This window comes from Cebus imitator, unplaced genomic scaffold, assembly GCF_001604975.1.
Source record: "Cebus imitator isolate Cc_AM_T3 unplaced genomic scaffold, Cebus_imitator-1.0 Scaffold514, whole genome shotgun sequence".
NCBI classification, from domain to species: Eukaryota; Metazoa; Chordata; class Mammalia; order Primates; family Cebidae; genus Cebus; species Cebus imitator.
In genome coordinates, this window is record NW_016107829.1 from 908,811 (window position 1) to 924,890 (window position 16,080).

A 16,080-nucleotide genomic window follows, 5' to 3' on the forward strand; every position below is an offset into this window, starting at 1 on the left:
CCCTGTGAAGCCTGGGAATGTTCTCAATTAGCTTGTGGACAAGATCAATGACATATGCTCTCTTCTAGATCTGTGCCAATTTCTCTTGACTTTAAGCCTCCCCGACTAGCCATAATCCTCCATTTCCTTTTCCTCATATGTCTTTGCAAAGTGCTGAAAATAGTAAAAATCAGGAAAAATACTGACCACTGAGACCTGAGATCCAGCTATGAGTGTCCTTTTATGGTACATTCATAAGACCAGGCTGTGGGGGCCTGAAGAACAGGAGTGGGGAAATGAACTGATTACATATTTCCAGTTTTTGCTCCTCAAAGTCTAGACAACCAAGGGAAAAAAGTTTAAAAATGAGAAGTGAAATTTAATTATAAAAAATGTGTGGTATATCCCTGTGTTCCAAACTGTGTACGAATGTGGACTCCACGAACTCAGATTGCCATATTTCTTCCTCTGAAGGACAAGAAAGTCTTCCTTTTACCTCCTTCAATTCTCTCCTGCTTTTAATTCAAGCCTATTTCCATTCATTGGGTTTGTTGCAGACATGAAGAGCAAACTGACTTTGAAGTTAATAATCATTATTTTCTCATTTCTTGGGATAAAGGCAAAAAGAATCCCTTTAGCCTTCCCTCAGAAACCATTCTTCAGCCCTTTCATCATCTTTGTCACTTCTCTGAACTCAATCCAGGTTCGCCCCATCTGCATGTTACAAGCGTGAGTTCTCAGTGTTCTTAAAGATCACCCCAACTCCGTTCTCAAAAACATCTGCCAGGACTTGGGGCCAAGTCTAGAGTTAATCCTTCTGTTTTAACAGCTCTGGTATAGGTCACAGACTGATTGTTTTGATGCCTTTAAACAAAACAAAACAAACCACAGGGAAGAGATATTTTGAAGGTGAGTGGCCAACTTTCAGAATGACAGTGTTTTCTTCTGACCTCAAAGATGGGCTGCCTTCCAATGGGAGCCTTGAAGTTTCAGCCAGGCCAGGGCATGGGGCCTAAAAATGGCAGTGCAGTGGAGAATACTGTCAAGGTGTGAGAGCCAGTGGGGAGGCTGGAGTTCAGAGGGCCAGGCTGGGCTTTCTGAGACTGCTGAATTCAAATCAGCAACTCATGGGGCAATTGTTACTAAAATCCCAACTATTATTATTTTGGGAGCTTCTTCGGCATCTGTAAGACAAGCTAAAAAACAGAAAACGAATAGGGAGAAATTTTATAAGATGCAAGTGTTATAGAGACGTACAGTACAGAGGCAGATGCTGTTAACCAATCCTTGATAATTAATGATCATTTGACTTATAGATTTACAGATTCTGCTCCAGTTAACACTTCTATTCCTAACTTAATATATCTCAGTTCCCACCATGTTCTCTTCCCCAACTTCTCCTTTCTAATACTCTCCCCATTTGTTCAAGGCCCTTTCTTACTCTTCACTGGCATTAAGAAAAATTAAAAAATGACTGATACCTGCTGGGGGTGAAATCGTCATAACTCATTTTTCTGTAAGAATCCATGCCAGCTCAGTCTCATTCTATAGCTTCAGCTGTAGTAGCAGATGTTCCCTTACTGAGAGACATTCAAAATACAAACATATTGTAGTCCTGATGAGCTATTCATGTTGCTTTTGTCATCAAAGAGCAGCATAAAAAGAATAATGCCAGCGATGTGCCATTAGTAATTGAGAGCCTAATCAATTCCACATTGTAATTGCCCCTGTCATCTGTTTACACACCTTTCATCGGTTTACAATCATGCTCTTAAAAGGCTGGCTTGCCCCAGCCCTGCAGGTTGTGAAACATCTGTATTCCTGCTCCCTGAACGCAGAATAAAAGTTATGTTGATCAATAACATTTTACAAAAGGATTTTGTGTTCATTTAATTCATAATTGTGAAATATTAATGTCAGGCATCACTTTCAGCTAAAACAGGGAGCTTTCTTATGCTTGATTTGTATAAAACAGTTGATATATTTAGACAACTTGAGGGATTTTAATATAGGTATTATTAGTTTACATTAGACTAATGCAGTTTTGTAAAAATCATGGGTAGTTATTGTCATCAAGTGGAATAATTTTACGTATTTCTAGATAAGCTTAATTTTTAAAAGGTTTCTTCTTTTCAATGATAATTTTCACACCTCTTGTATTTCTAGAAACTTCACAGGCATCACTAATATATTTCCATGAAGATTGACTTGCAGCAGCCTTCTATAGGGATTAGAGCTGACATCTGTGTAACAGTGCCTGAGAGAAAAAAATATTAATATAGTTCCTGCTATGTGACGATAGACATTAGGATGTCATTAACAGACCAATTTCTGAAATAAAAACTGACACCACATTGGGCATTTTGATCTTGGGTTTGATCCAGCAATATGATCTGGAATCAAGACAAGATTGCTGAAGAACTACAAACAACCGAGGCAAGAGAGAACCTTCTTTTTTTCTTTAAACTCTTTAGGCATGTAATGTGAATAAATTTAGAGAAGGCAGTATGTGGCTTTTCTGGTTTTCCTGCTTTCACTCCTAACCATTTTCACCAGGCAAACCCCTTACCCCCAAATCTATTTTTCATTTTTCCTGAGAATGAATGGATAAAAGGCAGAAAGCGCACCACACAATTTCATACTTTATCTGAAATGCATATAAAATGAATATAAATGTAGCAAATTCAAGAGAAAAGAGAAGCTCTAGCCAGTGTCCTTTGTTACTGGGTCCTGTTAGTTACTCCCAGAGAGGATCCACTTGGCACAGCTGAACTGTGTCCCTGCCAACACCACACATTCTGTCCGTATGTAGAGTCTTCAGCTTTGATGAAGGCAGAGTCAGTCCACAGGGTTAAACTGTTTTACCCTGCAATTCTTTAGTTGATGTTCTCTGAGTCCTTTAAAACTTTCTGAGCTCATAAATATTATATCATTTTAATGAATGCAAATGTTTTAAATCTGGTATTTAAAAATTTAAGTTAGTCACTTTCCCATCAACAAATACCCGTGATTGTCTACAACTTGAAAACCATTGCTCTGGCTAGCACAGAATACAAAGATGCATGACACCTACCCCAGCCCTTCAGGTTGCTTGCAGTCTAGGAGTCTTTAGCTGTGTAGCTAAATATAATTATCTAGCTTTCTCTAGACCAGTCTTCTGTTTTTTAAAATTCTGTATTTCATTATCACAAAGTTATTTGGCTTGGTTTGTGTTAGGAGAGAGTCACCTTTTTTTCCTTTGAAAATTCTCTGTTTGTTTATACATTACCATTTCAATTTTACAATCACCCTGTGGTGGGATAAAGGCTTGAAAGAGGTATGATGAGCACCTTGGAGGGGGAAAAGAGGATCAGTTTCTTCGTTTCACAGGCCAGGAAGCTGAGTGCCAAAAGCCCAGGATGAAATGTCCAAGGTCTACAGCTGGATACAAATGAGCAGAGGCCCCTTGATGCCCACACCAGGATGATTTCCCTTCTCCTCAAGGATTAGACAGAACCAAGCATCCCAGGGGTGATGGTCTGCAGGCCATGCTACGGGTACCAAGCAGCTTTCAGCGTGGTGATTTTACCACGCAGTGTAAACAGATGGTTCGTGGTTCCAAGAACCAGCTGAATGCTTCAACCTGTCCACTCCAGCCATTAGGGCGAGCCGACCATCTCTAATTCATACTGCAGGCCAGAGTGCCATAATTACTGCTTGATCATTTTAGATCTGGGGGACGTAAAGAAAGAGCACCCTTCTGCCTAATTTTAAGAAGATATTTAGAAAATAGCAGGAAAGTGTCATCTTTGTTGTTTTCATTGTCCATGTCAACTAAGAGTCCATTTTCTTAAGATATTTGTGTAACTGTACTTTTATCTTGATCCAATTGCTAGAAATTAATTTCTCTTTGTTTTCATGGCAACAACCTTGACCTAACAGGTGCCTTTGCTCTTCATGTACACACAAAGTCATAAAAATCAGGTGAGTCTATATGAATATCCCTTACAACAACTAAGAGGAATCCATCCAGGTTGGAGTAGTTTGGTTTGAAGGGATTTAATTGCTGCAAACCGTATTTGTAAACCAGTTCTTTCCACCACATCTAACAATTTTGTGAAGTAATTGTTAGCAGAAACAAAATCTGTATTTATTGTTTATTGTTTTTCAGCTGAAATTAATTTTCAAAGCATACTTTTGTGTGCCATTTACATTCAAAAATAAACACAGCAGATGTGTTATTAGGCTGGCTTCAGGATATTCCAAGAGGCCTAATGTGCCAACATTTACTGCATCAAGGCAAATGAGTAAGCCTCCAGAGCGATCAGCTCCATGGAACTAATGTTTTATCTAATCCAAAGCTCGAATGAGACATGAGCAGATTTCTGCTCTGCTACACTACCAGTAATTAGCAAAGTCTCCCTAGGTCTAGTTACATTTAGAATAAAGTAAATAATATTCATGATTTGGCCATTTCTGATATATTCCTGTGGCTTTTAAAATGGAAAGAATGAATTCAAACAAGCTGTTGCATATAGCAATCACCATAAATGGTTCTCCGAATAGTGTAGTTTTGTGTTGTTTTTTTTTTTTTCCAAAATCTAAAGCTCCATGTACCTGTCTTATATTAAATAATATTCATAGTAGAGCTGCTTAATGTTGCTTTTAGAATACTTGAAGAAGAACCATGTCTATTTTTTTGACTTCAGGGGACTAGTGTGTACTGATATAATTTTATGTCTCATTTTCTGGCCTCACTGAACAGAAGAGACCCAGTTAGAAAGTCTCTTGTCTTCACTTATCTTTTGCGTATTTCTAAAAATAAAACGGACATCTTGTTAAAAGATGACAAAATGCCTGTTTTATTGCAAAAGGCTTCCTTTTCACGTAGAAAATGGATACAGACACAGATTCTCAAATTGCTAGCTTTCCTCAACAAAGAAAGGTGACAGGGTGAATTAGTTCTCCCTCCTTCAGAATAATGCTTTCCACATATCATTCTCTGCTGTGGTTGGGCTCCACCTACCTGGGAAGGCAAGTTATCCTCCCTGATAGGGGAGACATCTGCAATATCTCTGCTCAACTGGGATTGTCCACTTTCATAAAGTCCCAAAGGCATTGAGATGTGGCTTTTCTTGCTACATCTGTTTTGATGCAAAACCTACAAGTGGAAAAAGAATTTCCCAATCCCAAACACTCTGGGAAGCTCTTTGATCATCTGTCTTGCATGATGGGATTTGAGTTTTAAGAAATAAATTTTTATGATGGCAAAGACTTTTGATGAGGCAAATAACATGCGGCAAACTAAGCAGTGATTTAAGATTTGGTTTGCTAGGTTTCAGAAGCACCCCCCTTTCCTCCTTGCGATGTAGCGGAACATTCTCCACTTCAGTGACTTTTAAATGTCGATGTTATTCCCCAGCAAAATTTCAAAATTGGTTTTATTTTTCTTACCTAACTGACGATTATAGGATTCCTGTGAATCCCCTGCTCTTGGATAAGTTAGTGTTTCTGGATACAGAGAGTACTTGTTGGATGTCTGTTGGCTCAGTAGCTATGTGTCACCCTGAGGCTCTGACTTAATTGGCAGCTCCACCCATGGGCAGTGGTGCCCCAGCAAGGGAAGGTAGGAAAATTAGGCAGAGCAGAAAGGCTGTTTCATTAGGTTCTCCTGACTACCTGGATTACTTACTGTCTTAACCCCATCTTTTAGGGCAGTACAAAATAAAATAAAGATCTTTCAAGTTGAAGATTTATGTAATTGCTCTGTAACTGTGGATCTCCTAAAAAGGATTTTTTTAAATGTGTGCACATCAACATTCTTAGTTGTTAATGTGCCAAAATTGCATGAGTTGTTGTAGAAGGTAAATGTAAATTGAAAACAAAATTGCCTACTGTAAGATCTGGCAGACAGTATTAAATAAATGTTTTTGATACTGAACTACAGAGCCTTATGCACAAATATCCTTTAAATGGAGAATTTTATAGTGTAAAAGTCAAATGATTCTCTTTTTATGCTGCCAGCAGTTCTCCATGATGGACATTCTAAATACTGAGTATTACTATTTTTACTTTTGAAATGAAAGGGACAGGGGAAAAAATGTAAAAGATTAGCCTAAATGAGGGTGTGTGGTCACAGACAGAGGAAGCAGTTGGGGACTTATTTCTTTTATTCCATTTCATTTTTATTCAGAAAGGGTGAGGTGAGTTAGTTTTTTAGGATGTTGTAGTATCCAACTTTTTTTGTTGTTTAATTTTTGAAACAATTTTGCTTATGTAGGTTATACTTGCTTTGAAGGTTTATTCTTGTTGAAACATGTAAATCTGGTTAATAAAAAACTGCTGTGAAGTATTCCAAAGCATAAAGAAATTCTTAAGTTTCTTGCCTTTTTTTAATAGTTAAAAATTTTTAATTCCTTCCTAAAGCAGGAATGTGTAGGACAGCAATACAAGGCAATATTTCTCATGCTCGTCAAGAGTTTTGGTTAAAATCTTAGCAAAGTCATGGAAATCTTAGGAATTTAGATTTTCAGATACTGAGTAGTTGCATAAATTGGACATTGGCTCTTTGATTTAGTTTGTACATGCATTCTAAGTAAGTTATTTATATAAATTACTAAACCTAACTCGGTATTTTTAATCATGCTCTTCAGCATGCATCATTGTATGTTGTAGGGGAAAAGCACTTGTAATCTAATGGAATTCCAAATCATCTGTGCTGCTGTTCCTGAGAGAAGTAGATAATATTTGGGTCATGGTTATCATGCAGTTGGTTTAGGTGACTGTTGTGAACTGAGTGTTTGCATCTGCCCAAAATTCGTAGGTTGAAACTGAAACCCCCAATGTGACTATATTTGGAGATAGGAACTGTCAAGATGAGAAAGGCTAAATTATAAGGGTGGGTTCCTAATCTCACAAGGACAGTGCCCTTATAAGAAGAGGAAGAGAGATCAGAGCTGTCTCTCTCCACCATGCGAGGACACAGCAAGAAGACTGTTGTCTGAAAGCCAAGCAGAGAGTGCTCAGCAGGAACCAAGCCATGCTGGGGACCCCGATCGTGGACTTCCCAGGCTCTATCACTGTGAGAAATCAACCTCTGTGGTCTAAGCCACCCAGTCTGGTATTTTGTTAAGGCAGCTCATGCTAACTAATATAATAACCGATGTATTATAACACTTGTGGGGATCTTGCAATTTTAAGGAGTGACGAAAATGTGAGTCGTCCTGGGTTTTGTTTATATTCTGTGTCTCAGAATCAGTGAAGCAAAGAAGCTGATGCTGGAGTGACCTTCTGCTATATTTTCAAAATGGTCCAATTAGGCCAGTGTTGATAAATAAATTTATTGCAGCACATTATTATCATTACTACCTTAAGGATGAGGAAATTTACTTGCCAAGAGTCACACAGTTAAACTTGAACTACAAATTCAGAGGTCTTTCTATACCACACTTCGTTTCAGTTTCAAAATTCTGTCCTGAATCATTTTATTAGTATGACTTGCATCACCCTAAAGAGAGCTCTGATCTCAGGGAAGCTTTGTGTGAAGAAAGGGAACCATAGGAACTGGATGACATTTAATCGACCCAGAAACTTCTAAAAATTCCAAAGGCGATGTTATGTGGAGTTACATGCCACTTAGAGAAACCAGCTTCCAGCAAGTGGCTTACCAAGACTAAGGAGGTAGCAAAAGGTAACTGCTGAAGGTGAGAGAGTGGCTTGGTGCAGTGTTTTCAGAATAGAATCTATCAGTCAAGGTCCTGGCAGGAATCGCACTTTCAGGCTGGGTGTTTGATGAAAATTTCGAGGAGAACATGAACAGGGTTTTCAAAAAGTGACTAAGGCTGGTGTAGCACCCCTAAGGGGCATTAAGAATGAAGGGCCATTATTATCCCGGGCCTGAAGTGGACAGTGTGGGTGAGCAATTATAGGAGTCCAGAAAGAGAATTGTGTGGAAAGGGCTCATGACAGAAGCGCTGACCTTCTGTGGAGAGTCACAGCCTGTCCACAGTGACCCTCATTCTCTTCCTACCCTCTGCACTCTGCAAACCAGAGGAAGTGGGGCAGTGGCTCAACATCTGTAAACCCACTCCTGTGTGCGCGCGCACACACACACACACACACACACACACACACACACGAGGATACAGAGAGGATCTGGCTGGACAGGCAGTTCAAATGTATCAGACTCCCTCATCGTGGCTCCTCAATACCCCATGGTCTGGCCTATGCCTGCCTTCCTGCTCACCACACACCACTTACTCTGTGCAGCCACACTGACGCTGGGCCATGGGCCATTTGTGCGATTCTCTGCGAGGCATTGTTCTTCCTCAGCTCAAGCACCTTCTTTTCAGAGACCTCTTTCCTCCACCAGAGTTTCTGCTCTCCCTTAAGTTCCCCATTTTTACCCACATGTGACCCCCTCACCTTTTTCTTTGATTCCCTTGTTTTGTTTTCTTCGTGCAGCTCCTAGTTTCTTAGCTTGGGAAGATACTAATCATTCACCATCCCCTGTATTTTTGAAAACTCCGGGAGATCTGGGCCTTGTCTGCTTTGCTCACTGCTCTACCTCCAGCCCCTGGAACAGCACCTGGCATTTTGTAGGCTCTTGAGATAGGCTTACTGAATTGCTGAATGAGTGAATGGATGAACACCTGGAGTGTTTGGGGTGTGCAGTGTAAAGCACAACCTAATAACTAAGACTCTGGAATGTAGCAAATAAATAAGGTGGCTGAGGGCATCAGGCTGAGATATGTGGAGTTCTATAGCAAAGAGCATCAAATTATGTCTTTATGTTGTCTCTGTTGAATTTACTGGCCCCAGGATTACACTGAACAAAGTCATTATTGAACCCAGCATTTCAACAGTGCTGTCCTTGCTGGCTGTTAGGAAGTATAAACTGGAAGTCTTGATAAGTGGCAGCAAATGCTCTTGTTTTCCGTGAGACTCTCGGAAACATCAGGGACAGTCAATTTAATGCTTTTCTTGAGAAAGCCCCACAGTTCAGGTGATGTGTTTATATTTTTTTCATATTATATGATTTAATTCTCCATTCTGTTCCAATATATCAGAGAGTTTATGATCGTGATTCCTTTGAGGAGGATTTTAAATATTTTTGTTGAATTAAATTTCTTATTGAATTTATGGGTCAAGGGATTCCAGTATGCCCCATTAGCTGATGGATGGACTGACCATGATTCTGTTTTTTTCTGCCAAGCTAAGCTTCTCTTAAGCTGCATTTCTGTTTGCTCAAGAAAGTCCTCCCCCTCCTTCCATCTTCCACCTTCCACAACAGCGCCTTTACTTAATACTTGTACATTTTTTTGGTGATTCACAAAAATCACATTTTCCCTTTTAGAAACAACTGAACTTTGAATTTTGCGATTCTTGCCCCACTTAAGATACTTAGAGAAACTCTAGTGAGTGTGTGAATTAGCTAAGATGTATTGAGTGGCTCCACCATGCTGGGTGCTCTCTGGGCCCTGAAAACATCATGAAGAACAAACCAGACTTGGTTCACTTCTCATGGAGCTTCTTGTGAGTGGGGAGAAGATTTTTTAAAAACAAAAAAATGTAAAACAAAGAAAAGAGTTATAAGTTGTGTAAGGTAGAACATCCCCAGGGGCCCCACTTTAGGGAGAGCCATCAAGGGGACCCTTCCTGAGGGGTAATCTAAAGGTAGATGGGAAAAGCGGGTGTGTGGGGGGCACTCTGGACAAAGGGAACAAGGCCTTGTCCCTGAGTGAAGGAAGAAATGCTGTATTTGTGGCAGTGGGAAGAGGCCACCAGGGGTGGGGTGCCCCGAGTTAGGGTAGAGTGTCTTGCAGTGACCCTGCAGGCCATGGTGAGAATGCTGGACTTCAATCTAACTGCGGTGAATGCCTCTGATAGATTTTAAAGGGAAGAGTGATATGATATCGTTCCCATTTTAAGACACCTTTGCCTTTCTGTAGTGAGCAAATCAGAGGCAGAAAGTGTGGCAGAATAAATCAATTAGGAGGCAATGACGTTGGGCGGTAGGAGACTAACGTGGTGGGGTGTATGAAGAGCAGGAGACAGGTTCGTGGCATATTTTAGAGTTAGAGTTGCTGATGAATTAGATTGGAGGTGTAAAATAAAATCAATAAGCCTCTTAGGGTACCTGAGGACACTGTAATGTGTTGGTAAGAGCATTGGCCCTTGAGCTAGATTGTCTGGGTTCTAATCTTGTTTGTGATTCTTAGTCAATGTTTGACTTTGGCAAAGTAAACCACTCTGTGTCTTGGTTTTTTCCTCTCTAAAATGGGAATACACATATCCCTTATCTGAAATGCTTGGGACCAAAGTGTTTTGGATTTTGAATTTTTTTCCAGTTTTGGAATTTTTGCATTATGTTTACCATTTGAGCATTCTGAATCCAAAAATTTGAGATCCAAAATGCTTCAATAACATTACCTTTGAGCATTGTGACAACGCTAAATATTTTTGAAATTTTCAGATTTCAGATTTGGGATGCTCAACCTGTAATACAAATATCTACCCACGGGAACACTGTGATTAGAGGTTATGTAGTAGCTGACTTGCTTACTGGCACATAATAAGGTTTGTGAAATGTTAGCTATTGCTATCACTGACTGAAACAGGAAGACTGGATAGGGTTAGAAGGGTAGGGTACAGTTTTGAGGAGAACTCTCAAGAGTTCTATTATTGACAAAGTCAGTTTAAATTGTCCATTAGAAATACAAGTGAAAACATCAATTAGATAAGCGGGCTCACAAGTCTGGAGTTCAGAGTGAGAGGTGTAGGCTGAAGACATAAAATTTGAAATCACCAGCATAAAGTTGATTTTGATACACACGTAAAGACACACCAGCTGGGAGACAGAGGTAGGGTCATGGTTAATCCTTGAGCTCAGCCAGAGGAGCAGAAGCCAGTGAAAGGGGATGGGAAAAGGCATCTGGTGTGGTGGGAGGGAAACCTGGAGGGGAGAGAAGCCAAGGGAAGGGCAAGGGAGTAAATATCTGTATTTGAAGTGCTGCCAAAAGGTCTAGAAAAGGTGCCCATTTGGTTTGGTGACATGGAGATCATTGGCCACCTTGACAAGGATAGTTTCAGCGGGGCTGGCATTAAGACCACAAAACAGTGTGTTGAGAATATAATGAGGGTGAGGCAGTGGACACAGCTCTTGTAGATAATTCTTTCTTATCTACAAGAAAGAATTTTTTTTTGACATGGAGTTTTGCTCTTGTTGCCCAGGCTGGAGTGCAATGGTGTGATCTCGGCTCATAGCAGCCTCCATCTCGTGAGTTCAAGTGATTCTCCTGCCTCAGCCTCCTGAGTAGCTGGGATTATAGGCATATGCCAATATGCCTGGCTGATTTTGTATTTTTAGTAGAAACGGGGTTTCTCCATGTTAGTCAAGCTGGTCTTGAACTCTTGACCTCAGGTGACTCACCTGCCTCGGCCTCCCAAAGTGCTGGGATTACAGGTATGAGCCCCTATGCCAGGCCGTGGACAATTCTTGAGGGAATTTACTTGCGAAGAGTTGCAGAGAGACTGGGCAGGCATGTGGAGATGGCATGTTTGTTTTGCTTGTTTTATTTCAACAAACAAGCAGCAGGAGTGGGCCTTTTCCATTAAAAAAGGGGAGGTTAAGACCATGGGAGAGGTAGGGGATGACTGGAGAAGCAAAGCCCTGGAAAAGTGCCAATGTAGAATGCCAGAGCATACATGGAGAGACCGGCCTTCACCGAGAGGAGGCCACCTATGCTCAGGAGGAAAAAACCGTAAAGTGGGATTGTGGGTTTGGGGTGGTAAAATGAATAATTAGTGTCTAGTTTCTATTTTCTTAATGAAGTAGGAGGTAAAATTGTCAGCTGAAAATAAGGGCAGAGGGGGAGGTGTGGAAGGTCTGAAGCAGAGCTGTGAAATAGCCATTTTGGGAAGTGGAAAGAGTCTACTCCAGAACAAGAGAATTGCTGACTTTGTGGAGTCCCCATTGAGAGTTGAGATCTGAATTTAACATACGGCCACTATACTTGATTACATGATTTCCCCCTGCAGTGTTCAGTTGTTGGGAACCTAAAACTGTTAAATATAAAGATAGTCCTGTGTACTTTAAGCTGGAGGATTGAATTAAAACTAAGAATCTACCCATTTAACAGTGGTAGTTGCATTAATCAAAGTGACTCTTAAAATTTTAAGTAAGAATTGTCTTTTCGTGGCGTTAGATAGCTGCAGTAGCCACTTCCAAAATAAGATAGACGCCAAGCAGGGATTGGCGACAAAGTGTTTATTTGTGACACACTCTGAATAAGCAGTAGGCGAGGCCCACAGTACTTGGTGTTATACAGTAGCAGGCTGAGGAGATGCTGTGCTTCCAGGCATAGTCATGGAAATGGCCCCAGGGTTCTACAGGTGATGTTACATATATTGAGGACAGATATCCCAAATCAGTTATTTTCCCAGCAATCTTTTCACAAATGGAAAATCACCTGTAGTTGTGGCAAACTGACTGAACTGGCTTTTAATTTTCTTGAAATTTCCTGACTACTTTTGGATCCACTTTATGGGAATGTGTGTGTGGAGGTGTGGAGGTGTGTTCACCTAGGCATGCATCTGTGTGAAAGTATGTGTGGGTGGAAAGTGGTTGTTTTCACTTTGTCAAAACCAAAACATCTGTTCCCAGTATCAGTTCTTTCCACACTATGTACAAAAACAGATAGATTTGGTTGATTCTGAGAATAGGCCAGTGTTTCTAAACATTTTATCTTCTCAGGTTACCTGTTTGGGAAGCCTTTCTGTGCCACAGCTGTGTCACCCTGTTTTAATATTCTTTTTCCACTATTGCGGGCAAATGCTCATGGGGATGTGGCCGTGAGTGGCCTTATTTGATACAACAGTCATTATGGGAAGTAACTTTGAAACGGGATCTGTATGAATTCAGAATGGACTAGAGCAACAATTTCCACCTTTTGGGAAATGTGACATCCTACTTTATGAAAGGAAGGAGGTTTCATAGAGAGGTTCTGTTGCTTAAACTTTAAATATTGTGAAAATTAGTATTGTTTTGAAGACTTTTATAATTCCACTTGACGGGACCATCTTGGTGGTGGGTTATTAATCACACCTGTAACTGTGAGGCCTTGCCCAAGGCCGCTACTGAAGCATAGAGCTGTGCACACGAAGGCTTGCAAGAAATACCCATAGAAAGGCTTCTTCACTGGGGCTCTGAGCACCCAGGGGGAAAAGGGCAGATAAGAGTTCAGATCTTCTCCCTTCCTGTCAGAAAAGCATGCTCTCTTGTCCTGGGTAACCAGACAGCCTCTGTCTTAACACAGACAATGACTTAAGCCTTGAGAAGAGTAATGGACCCAGATTCAGGACCTGGCTCTTCCTTATCTATAACAGCCATGAAACCTTGAGCTCAGATTGAACTGAGAGCTTGTCGAGTTGCTGTGCAACTTAAACAAGCCTTGCAGATCGGGTTATAAAATTATGGGATGTCATGTGTGTCCATCAGGGCTGCCCAGCTTCATTACTCGTCCTTTGTCAGTTTGTCCTAATCAGTTTGCTCATCTGCTTCCCTTAGCAACATCTCTCCTCAAATGTCTAATCTCAGAAATGTCCATTTCACAAGGAAAACATTGAGTATAAACTCCCTCAATTTCCTAACCTGCTGCCTACCAAATGATCTCCACGGGCTCCTGTTCCCAGACGGACTCCCAGTGAGCTGGGCCTCATCCCCTCCCATGCTCACATATCCTTACAGACCTTGCTCCATCATTTATCCTCTTGGTTCCTGTGTCAGCTTTTCAGCTTCATTGTCTCCTTTCTGTCACCAAATTATCAAGACCCAATTCCTTCTCTTTAAAAAACAGCACCTCTCTTGGCCATGAGTCTTAGTCTCTTAAGCCTGAGATGTAGCGGTATCCAAGATTCTTTTTTCTCTCTCATGCTCAGATCTAGTTAATCAGCAAATGCTCACTTTCTCTTTGCTCTCTCCGTTCCTCCAGCCACTTCCTTAATTTGGGCCCTCATCATCTTTAATTAGGATCATAGCAATAACCTCTTAACAAGTCTTTTTGATTCTTCTGCCCTTAAATCTGTACTCTGCAGATCTGTCTGAAAGAAGAGGGGATGAAGTCATTTCCTAAGGCAGTGGTCCTCATTGTGTGCTCCCCTGGCCAGGAGCTTCAGCATCACCTGGGAACCTGTTAGAAAGGCACATTCTCTGGTCCACCCTAGACCCACTGAATAGAAATGCTGGGGGGAGTAGGGCTCATCGGTCTCTGTTTAATGAGCCCTCTGGGTGATTCTGATGAGGTAAAGTTTGAGAACCACCGTCCTCAAAGATAATCAAGGTACTATTAACCAAAGGATGGGAAAGAGATTCTGGAAAGCACAATCTCGTCTGTTAGAGGGGTCTATGCTACAGCAAGCCCCCTAAGGACCTTATTTCTAAAGTGTTGCATCTCCAGGTGCAAACCAGGCTCCTGGTTTCTTGAATGAATGCCTGAATATGCCCAGTGCTTGGCTGTCCCAGGGCAGAATTGAGGTTACTTTCTTTCCTTTCTTAGTGTTTTTTTCAATGAGTTTTAGAGATTCACTCGTGCTGGGAATCAACAGGCTATCATTTGGAGTCCTGAGAACAAATGACATTTGTTGGCTAGAAGCTGTGTCATCTCCCTAAAGCTCTGTGACAGCAGAAGTCCCTGGTACCATGACCTTTGAGACCCAACCTTTTGTAGCTCTCTCCCTTGTCTCAGTGAATTCTGACCTCACTGGATATATGGCATTTGAGTGAAGCTTGAGGGTTAAAAAAGAATTCGGTAAGTGGAGAATGAAGGGAAGAACACTGCAGGCTCAAAGAATGCTATAAACAAAGACAAGAGGGAGATGAAATTACCAGACATCTTACGCAGCCAATAAAAGTAGAATGGCATGGGCTGAACAGAAGAAATGAGACTGAAAAGTAGTTTGTAATCAGTCCTGTGAGTCCACTAAGAGAGTTTGGACTCTCTTTGAGAGACCACGTAATGGATAAGTAAGAGTTACCATGTGAAAAGTGTTATATCCCATGTTTGTACCCCAGAGATACCTCTATATAGTTTTATTTACCAGCAGAAGATATGGATAACAACTTGTATGTAGGTAGATTCAGAGCTCACTTGAATAAGGCTGATAAATCCACCCGAGCCTCTGCCTGGGGAACAGAGGTAACAGCTACCTACATATTAGCACACTAGGAAACAGTAAGAGATCCGCTGAGACTGAGCTGGAGAGAGCTGATTGTTCTTTCCTTGTTTTCCAAGGTGTGGACACTGGCTATCCAGTTGTGAGAATCTTTAGTGGTGACATATTAGCTCAGAGACATGGGGGCTGAGACAACCATAGGACTGTGAAAAAGTGCCTGAAATGTCTGGTTCCTCCTTGAACACTGCCTCCCCCATTGGCCGTCGCTCCTGTACCTAGACGTCTCTTACTAAGGGAGTACTTCGATCTTCCAGAGTGAAGATTGTGACTTATTAAAGAAAACAACTGTTAGGTTCCCATTACATGACTGGTTTTGAACAGGCACCAAGACATTTTCCATCTGATGGGGAGCGTTAACCTTCTTAAGTGGCTGAAAAGCTAAATATCCCTGTAGGTGATCAGTATGATCCTCAGTCATTAGTTTAGCCTCTGGCTGTTTTGATTTCAGAGTGATAATAAAGAACTTAGTGAAGAAGCCACCACAGAACCAGCGCAAGCTCACATAGGAGCTTCAAATGCCTGCTTCTGGTTAAAATGGATTTATTTGCTCAGGTTAAAAGATTTGCTACCCAGATCAGACTTAAAAGTCTCAGACAAAGACTTAACAAGGAGGAGACACAGGAGAAGGTAGTATGAGGTTTTATTTTGCTTTTTGTTTTTGCTTTTTTACAAAAATCGTCAGCTTTTCTTGTTTAATTTTCCATCATTATATTTTGGGAGATGAAGGAAAGAAATAAGTCATCCTTTGACTCCGACTGCAAGACATCTCTTCTTCCACTGATAATAAAAAAAGAGCTGGATGGTATGAAGCCCCAGAAACACAGCTCAATCACTCCCAGCAATTACTGTGTCTTATTGATAACTTGCAGCTCTATCCAGCAAACGCCATCT

The 16,080-nt window shown here is 41.0% G+C and overlaps 1 long non-coding RNA gene across 1 annotated transcript; it reads right to left on the reverse strand.

The window, feature by feature from the left end:
• Positions 1–340: 340 nt before the first annotated feature.
• Positions 341–5,498, reverse strand: LOC108292929. Its single transcript, XR_001820487.2, has 3 exons — positions 5,413–5,498; positions 4,985–5,119; positions 341–1,175 (listed from the first exon to the last, which is right to left on the reverse strand). It is a non-coding gene; the product is annotated as an uncharacterized LOC108292929 (long non-coding RNA).
• Positions 5,499–16,080: the final 10,582 nt, after the last annotated feature.